The sequence below is a fragment of the Humulus lupulus genome, chromosome 7 (genome assembly GCF_963169125.1).
Source record: "Humulus lupulus chromosome 7, drHumLupu1.1, whole genome shotgun sequence".
Taxonomy (NCBI): Eukaryota; Viridiplantae; Streptophyta; class Magnoliopsida; order Rosales; family Cannabaceae; genus Humulus; species Humulus lupulus.
Genome location: NC_084799.1, coordinates 184083750 through 184092284, shown reverse-complemented (window position 1 = coordinate 184092284; position 8535 = coordinate 184083750).

Here is an 8535-nt window from a genome sequence, read left to right as displayed (position 1 = left end):
GAGGAGTCCGCGGTCCGGGAATGAGGCCAATGATGAAGCCTCGAGCTCGGACTCAGATGAAGGTAAAGTCCTCCCTACCTCGAGGATGTGGTCCCCCACACTACTAGAACACAGGCCCAATAGGTTAGTCTCGTGCCCACAGGATAGATACCACTTCTACATATGGAGTTGGGTAGACGACTGTGTCCATAGGTTCGATAGTGGGCTCGGGAAATATGATACCATGTACACCACGGACGAGGTGTGGAATGGGATAGCGGTGCAGTACGGGACCAATGACTATAGGGACCTCTCGAGGTTATCCCCTACTTATAGGGAAGGCACTCCCTCCGCCTCCTATGAAGACGGGGGAATTTCATGGTCCCCAAGATCGAGCTCGGGGGAGAGTTCCAGTTAGGTTTCCTCCATATCACTCTATGTGTCTGATACCGAAATTACTTGCTGTAAATTTCTCTTTTACTGACTCAGTGTTGTGACTTATGCAGGTGAGATGGACTCCGACCTCGACACCCTTATCGACAATGCAGGCGCCAAGAGGAGCAAACGCCCCAGGGCAGGGTCGGTGAAGACCAGCCAGCCGGGGAAAGGCTCCAAGAGATCTAAGAAAACGCCTCCTCCTCCCCCGCCGGCTTCGAGCTCTGCTGCTACGTCGACTGGCCAGATCAGCGCCCCCACGACCTCGCAGGCTGTCGTCTCTGCGGTGGTACTGGCCTCGCAAGCTGGTATCCTTGTCGTGGTCGAATCCCGACCTTCTGTGGCGGGTCAAACGTCTTCTGCTCAGCTCGCCAAGAGACCTTCTGCTTCTCGAGCTCAGAAGCTAACCATCTCCACCCATATGGACTCATATGTGGTGGATAACGCTGCCGGACCTCATGGATCTACGCTGATTTTGGATGTCATGTCCCGGATCGGCCAGAGCTACGGTAGTTTCGAGGCTCCTCAGTGGCAGTGCCTAACTGGCACCCGAGACCGCACTGTCCTGTACGAGAAGAGTATCGAGCACACTGCCGCGGTAAGTATCCTTCTATATTCCTTTTGCTTACATTCATACTGTCCTGAGGCTAATGGTGGTTTCTTCCTTTTTTCAGGCTCTTGCCTTCACTGCCCAGCTCAATTACGAGTTGAACAACGAGATCCATTCGAGCAAGACTCATGCTCAAGAGGAAAGGGACCTCCACCTTAGAGCGAACGACGATCTGAAGGCGGCGAATACTAAGCTCGAGGCAGTGGTTAAGGAGCGTGAGGAAATGGACAAGGAGCTCGGAAAGCTGAAAACTGAACTCGAGGAGCAAAAGAAAGATAACATCCAGCTTCGGGAGACAAACAAGAAGCTCGAAGAGGACAAGGCCGCCACCCTCCACTTCATAGAGGATGTCAAAGCTCGCCTTACTGCCGAGTACAAAGAAAAGAAGGAAAAGGCGGTCGACTCAGCCATGTACCGGATGTGGGCTTATAATGAAAAGCTGGACACCAGATTCTTGGGTCCCCACGAGGCGCCGCTTCTTGAACGATGGAATGCCCGGCTCGAGAAGGAAGAGGCTGAACGACTTGATAAGGAGAAGGCTGAGCAGCTCGAGAAGGAAAAGGCTGCTCCGGGCACCGTTTCGGAGGAAGCTCAGGAGGATAGCCATGCTATTCGTCCTGAGGGGTCCGGTGCCGCTGATGCTGAGAAGGCCAAGGAGACTCCTCTCTCTTGAATCTGACCTCGGGGAGATCAGTTATCGGGGCTGCGTCCCCTTATTTCTGTAACTATTTTAATATATGCCCACGGGGCTGATACAATTTCTTTTACCATTCTTTTATATGCTTTACATTACTCGAAATATTTTGCATATTTTTAAATGGATGAACCGGTTATGTTTATTTATTCATACAAACATAGTTTGGACTTGGGCTCGAAATTCGATGCATTCATGCATAGTTTATTCGAATTATCCGCTTCCGACCTCGTTACTTATCAAGGTCGGATATTACTTTAACCACGAACTCGAAAGTACTTATATGGTATGTAATATGAATGATTTGGTTATCTTTTTAGTCACTTTTCCTCATCCTCAGTATTTTGCCTCCGAGGTTATGAGTTCGAAACTATTTTTCTTTAAGATATTCCAGCCTCGATCTCGACATATTTCGCAATAGGTTTAGGCTCCCATTTATCATCGATCGATAATTTGGCTGGTTTGTTCCAAACCTATTGTGTTTGCACATCTGGTTAACTCCAAATGTTTTAGGTTCTTGATGGTCGGTTATATCCGATCTTTCTAAGCTCGCGTATTTGGTCATATCCAAATACTTTGTTTTTGATAATTCGGTTATGTCCGAACTATCTAAGATCGCGTATTTGGTTACATCCAATTACTTTATGTGTCCGAACTATCTAAGATCGCGTATTTGGTTACATCCAAATACTTTATGTTTTTGATAATTCGGTTATGTCCGAACTATCTAAATCGCGTACTTGGTTACATCCAAATACTTTATATATATTTTTTATTTTTTAAGCTGGTGGTATGTATACCAATGATGCCCCCTTAATATCCTATGAGTGTGACCATAGGTTATTAAATTAAGGGAGATTGCAAAAATAAAAATACATTACATGTGAAACAAAGCAGACCTTTTATTTGATGAAATTCAGAAACAAGCAAACAAACAAACAAACTAGTACAGATAGAAATTCATGGTTACAGGCAACACTTCCTACACTATTGATAATATGGTCTAAGGTGTTCGCCATTCCATGCTCGTGGTATCAGGCTCCCATCTAATCTCGCAAGTTTGTATACGCCAGGTCGGATGACTGATTCTATCTGGTATGGTCCTTCCCAGTTTGGCCCGAGCACTCCAGTTGCTGGATCTCGGGTTGCTAAGAATACACGTCTCAAAATCAGGTCTCCCACTCCGAACTTTCGATCTCGAACCCTTTTATTGAAATATCTTGTGGTTCGTTGCTGGTAAGCAGCATTTCTCAGCTGAGCCTCTTCCCTTTTTTCTTCGATCAAGTCTAGGGTTTCTTCGAGCCGAGTGTGATTTGAATCCTGATCGTAAATTTGAGTTCGAATCGTTGGGATTTCGACCTCGATGGGCAACATTGCCTCGCATCCGTACGCTAGAGAGAACGGGGTATGTCCCGTTGATGTCCGAGCTGTAGTTCTATATCCCCAAAGGACTTGAGGTAATTCCTCGGGCCATCGTCCCTTTGCCTCCTCCAACTTCTTCTTTAAAGAACTCTTGAGGGTTTTGTTAACGGCTTCGACCTGACCATTCGCTTGAGGGTGAGCCACTGATGAAAAACTCTTTATTATACCGTTCTTGTCACAAAAGTTGGTGAATAAGTCGCAATCGAACTGGGTTCCGTTATCAGATACAATCTTTCTTGGTACTCCATATCGGCATACGGTGTTCTTTACCACGAAATCAAGGATCTTTTTCAAAGTTATGGTCGCCAATGGTTCAGCCTCTGTCCATTTTGTGAAGTAATCAACGGCGACCACAACATATTTTACTCCGCCTTTGCCAGTTGGGAGTGAGCCTATGAGGTCGATGCCCCATACCGCGAAAGGCCATGGGGATGTCAACATGGTCAGTTCGGAAGGTGGAGCTCGGGGTATCGTTGCGAATCTCTGGCATTTGTCGCACTTTTTCACGTACTCGAAAGAGTCCATTTTAATGGTTTGCCAGGAATATCCTTGGCGTATAATCTTCTTGGACAGGCTATGCCCCCCGGTATGATCTCCGCAGAACCCTTCATGAATTTCTTCAATGATCTTTTTAGCTTCAGGAGGAGTTACACATCTAAGCAGCGGCATGGAGTACCCTCTTCTATATAACTTTCCATCCAGAATGGTGTAACGAGGAAGTTGATACATCAACCTTCGAGCTTGATTTCGATCTCTTGGAAGAATTCCATTTTCGAGATAATCAACTATTGGACTCATCCAGGTTTGTTCTGTTTCAATCATACACACATCTTCCTCGTCTGGCTCAATAATGCTTGGTGCTGATAGGTGTTCTACGGGTATAACATTCAGCTCTTCATTTTCGGCGGAAGTGGCGAGCCGAGCTAAGGCATCTACATTTGAGTTTTGTTCTCGGGGAACCTGTTCGATTGCATAAAACTCGAAATACTCTAATGCGGATTTTGCCTTCGCCAGATAAGCTGCCATTCTTGTGCCACGAGCTGGGAGTCGCTGTAGCAATGTATAGCTTTGGCCTTGAGCTCTTTTGCTATTCGTAGTCCCGCAAGTAGAGCCTCGTATTCAGCTTCATTATTAGATGCTTTAAAACCAAATCTTAAAGCAGAGTGAAATTTGCTCCCTGCAGGAGTGATCAGAATAACTCCTGCCCCCGCTCTATTTTCATTTGACGAGCCGTCGACGTAAAGTTTCCACAGCTCGTGGGCCGTGGTTATTACCTCGTCGTCAGCTATACCAGTGCACTCCACTATGAAGTCTGCCAAGGCTTGTGCCTTAATGGTCGTTCTTGGATGGTAAGTGATCTCAAACTGTCCGAGCTCAACAGCCCATTTAAGGAGCCGACCTGATGCCTCTGGTTTAGACAGGACTTGCCTAAGTGGTTGATCTGTCAGTACATGGATGGGATGTGCTTGAAAGTAGGGGCGGCGCTTGCGAGATGAGTGGATTAGGCTGAGGGCAAGCTTTTCCATCAATGGATATCTTGACTCTGCCCCCTGTAATCTTTTGCTAATGTATTAGACGGGTTTCTACAATTTTTCTTCTTCTCGAACAAGCACCGCGCTTATCGCGTGTTCGGTAGTCGAGAGGTATAAGAACAATACTTCTCCCGTCTCAGGCTTCGATAGGATGGGCGGTTCAGCTAAGTGCTTTTTGAGCTCCTGAAAGGCCAGCTCTCACTCCTCTGTCCATTCAAACTTCTTACTTCCTTTCAATAAGTTGAAGAATGGAAGGCCTCGATCCGTTGACTTCGAGATGAATCTGCTCAGGGCGGCCATCCTGCCTGTCAAGATTTGGACATCTTTATGCTTCCGAGGTGAAGGCATATCAATCAGGGCCTTTATTTTGTCGGGATTAGCCTCGATCCCTCGAGAGTTGACAATAAAGCCCAGAAATTTTCCCGAAGATACCCCAAAAGTGCACTTCTGAGGATTTAGCTTCATGTTGTATTTCCTGAGTACGCCAAAGCACTCTTCGAGATCATCAACATGGTTCTTGTTAAGTTGATACTTTACAAGCATGTCATCAACATAAACTTCCATGTTGTTCCCTAATTGCTTTGAAAACATCATGTTTACGAGCCGTTGGTACGTGGCTCCAGCATTCTTGAGTCCGAATGGCATAACATTATAACAGTATAGCCCTTTATCTGTAATGAAGGTTGTATGTTCTTGGTCGGGGGCATGCATGGGAATCTGGTTATATCCAGAATAGGCATCCATGAACGACATCAGGCCATGCCCCGCCGTGGCATCCACGAGCTGGTCAATTCTTGGCAGCGGAAAACAGTCTTTTGGGCAGGCCTTGTTAAGGTCTGAGTAGTCAATGCAGGTTCTCCACGTCCCATTGGGCTTCGGGACCTACACTGGATTGGCTACCCAGTCAGGGTAAAAAGCGTCCCTAATGAAATTGTTTGCTTTCAGCCTGTCAACTTCCTCCTTTAGTGCTTTCTTTCTGTCTTCGTCCAGCTGTCTTCGCTTTTGTTGCTTCAGGGGAAAGCTTTTGTCTATATTCAATGCGTGGCTCGCTACATTCGGGCTTATCCCCACCATGTCTGAGTGTGACCATGCGAAGACATCCTGGTTTTTCTTCAGAAAGCAGATTAATTGCTATTTTGCCTCGTCTTGGAGGTGTTTTCTGACCTTCACCTTCTTTGAGGGATCAGCTGCCTCGAGCTGAACTTCTTCGAGTTCCTCCAAAGGTTGGAGGTCAACTTTTTCCTCGATCCTCGGATCGATCTCCTCATCAATTTCTAAAACCGTCCCATCTTTATTTTTTATGATAACGAGTGCCTGAGCGCTCGTTTGTTTCTTTCCCCTCAAAGAAATGCTATAGCACTCCCTTCCTGCCAATTGATCTCCTTTTAAAGTCCCGACCCTGCTTGGGGTTGGGAACTTAAGGGCCAGGTGCCTCACAGATGACACTGCCCCTAGCCCGACCAGGGCGGGTCTCCCGAGCAGTACATTGTAGGCAGATGGTAACTCTACCACCACGAACTCCATCATCTTGGTCACCGAGACTGGATAGTCTCCCAAGGTCACGGGGAGTTCAATGGATCCCATGCAAGCAGTCCCTTCTCCTGAAAAGCCGTACAAAGTAGTTGCACATGCTTTCAGGTCGTGTAGGGAGAGTCCTATTTTCTCGAGGGTCGCCTTATAAAGAATGTTGACCGAGCTCCCATTATCTATGAGAACTCGGCGGACTCTCTTGTTGGCAAGCTGAAGGGTAATAACCAATGGGTCATGATGAGGGAACTGAACATGAGATGCGTCCTCCTCAGTGAATGTTATCGGTTGCGTTTCAACCCTTTGGCTTTTTGGTGCCCTAGGTTCGGGTTCATAAGGAGACCCGTCCCCTGTCTTCAACTCGTTAACGTATCGCTTTTGAGCATTTCTGCCCCCTCCCGCGAGATGAGGCCCTCCCGAGATAGTTATTACATCCTCTCCATCAATCGGCGGGGGCCTGTCTTCTTCCCGAGATCGGGAGTTATTATTTTGTGCCGTCGAAGGCGCGACTACTCTCTGACTCGCAGTAGTCTGTCCAGTACTCTGGTTTTTGACATACTGCCGGAAATAACCTCTCGAGATCAACCCCTCGATCTCGTCCTTCAGCTGTCGACATTCATCAGTGGTGTGTCCGGTGTCTCTATGGAACCGGCAATACTTACTGGAATCCCTTTTTGACTTTTGATTTCTCATTGGGTCCGGACGCCTGAAGGGGACCTGGTTTTCATTAGCCAGGTATATGTTTTCCCGAGACTCGTTGAGTTCGGTGTGTACTTTATATACGGAGAAATACCTTTCTCCTATCTTTTTCTTTCCTCCTTCAGCCTCGGGGTTATTTCCCTCGCTCTTTTTCCTCTTGGAGGGATTCTCCGAGGTAGGTTGTGGAGCTGCTTGGTCAGCCGAGGTTGAGGCGGAGTTAATGTTTATCGTTGTAGTTTCGGTGTGGGAGGTCGCCTTCAGCGTTGACCTCGCCTCCTCTACATTAACAAATCTCTGCGCCCGTCTGTTAAACTCGGTTATTGACCTCACCGGTTTCCCTTGCATGCCATCCCAAAGGGCACTTCCGGGTAACACACCAGTTCGGATAGCCATCAGGTGCCCACTGTCATCCACATCTCGAGCCCGTGAGACCTCTAGATTAAATCTTGTCAGGTAACTTTTCAGTGTTTCGCCTGGCTGTTGTCGGACGTTAGTCAAAGTGGATGCCTCTGGTCTGACTCCCATCATGGCTCGGAACTGCTTCTTGAAGTCTCTAGACAACTGATCCCATGAAGTTATCGAGTGCCTCTTGTACTTTTCGAACCAACTCTTAGCAGGTCTGGCCAATGATGTTGGAAACAACATACACCTGAGCTCGTAACCCACGTTACTAGCTCTCATAATAGTGTTGAATGTACTCAGGTGACTGCATGGGTCGGTTTTTCCTTCAAACGCTGGGACGTGAGGAATCTGGAACCCTTGAGGAAATTGAGTGTTAGAAATATTTGGAGCAAACGGCTCGAGCTCCTCGTCAGAGTCCTCATATCGACCGTTCCCTCGTTCATTCTTTAAAAGCCTAAAGGCTTTTTCGAGCTGATCAATCCTTTCTTGGACTGGGTCCTTAGGTGGTGTCTGGAATTGACAGTCATTGATCATGATCCCAGGCTCGCGTCTCCGTGAGGGATCTCTACGCCCATTTAGGTGATTCCTTAGGTCCGGATTTGTCTGATCTCCCTTCCCCCTGCTCTGATTCAGATGATTCCGCAGGTCAGGACGGATCTTGCGACTTCCAGTATTTTTACGACCTCGGTCGCGTTTACTGACGGACCTGGTCTCTCCGGACTCGTCACTGGTGAAACTCATTGATCGGTCGTTTCGAGATGGGTTCTTCCCATGTCGCCTTGTCTCCGCAGTGCGAGACCGGGACGTCTGACTTCTCTCAGATTGTGCGCCTCTCCGCTCCTGGAAAGTCTCCATGTGTCCTTGTCTATCCCCCGTACGCCCTTGATCCTGATTCTGAACAGGTTGAGCATTTCTGCGGGGAGGTGAAGGATATCTTATGGGAGATGGAGGGAACCGTATAGGCGATGGTGGCTGCCTCCCTTGCCTCGGCCTAGAGGGTCCAGAATTTGCCCGAGATGGGTCAGTCGCGTTCGGTGCGCTACCAGGAACCTGAGTCCGAGCCTCGGTAGGAGCTCGGTTATTCTCAGTTCCTGCAGGCGCTTCCGCAGGTGGATTAGACGGGACCCGAGCTCGGGTACTCCTCTGGGGCCTAGGAGGAGCAGATGGCTCTGCTGGTGCCGGAGGTTGAGTCGGCCTCCTCGTGGCAGCATCTTTTCGTGGTCGTCCACGGGGCC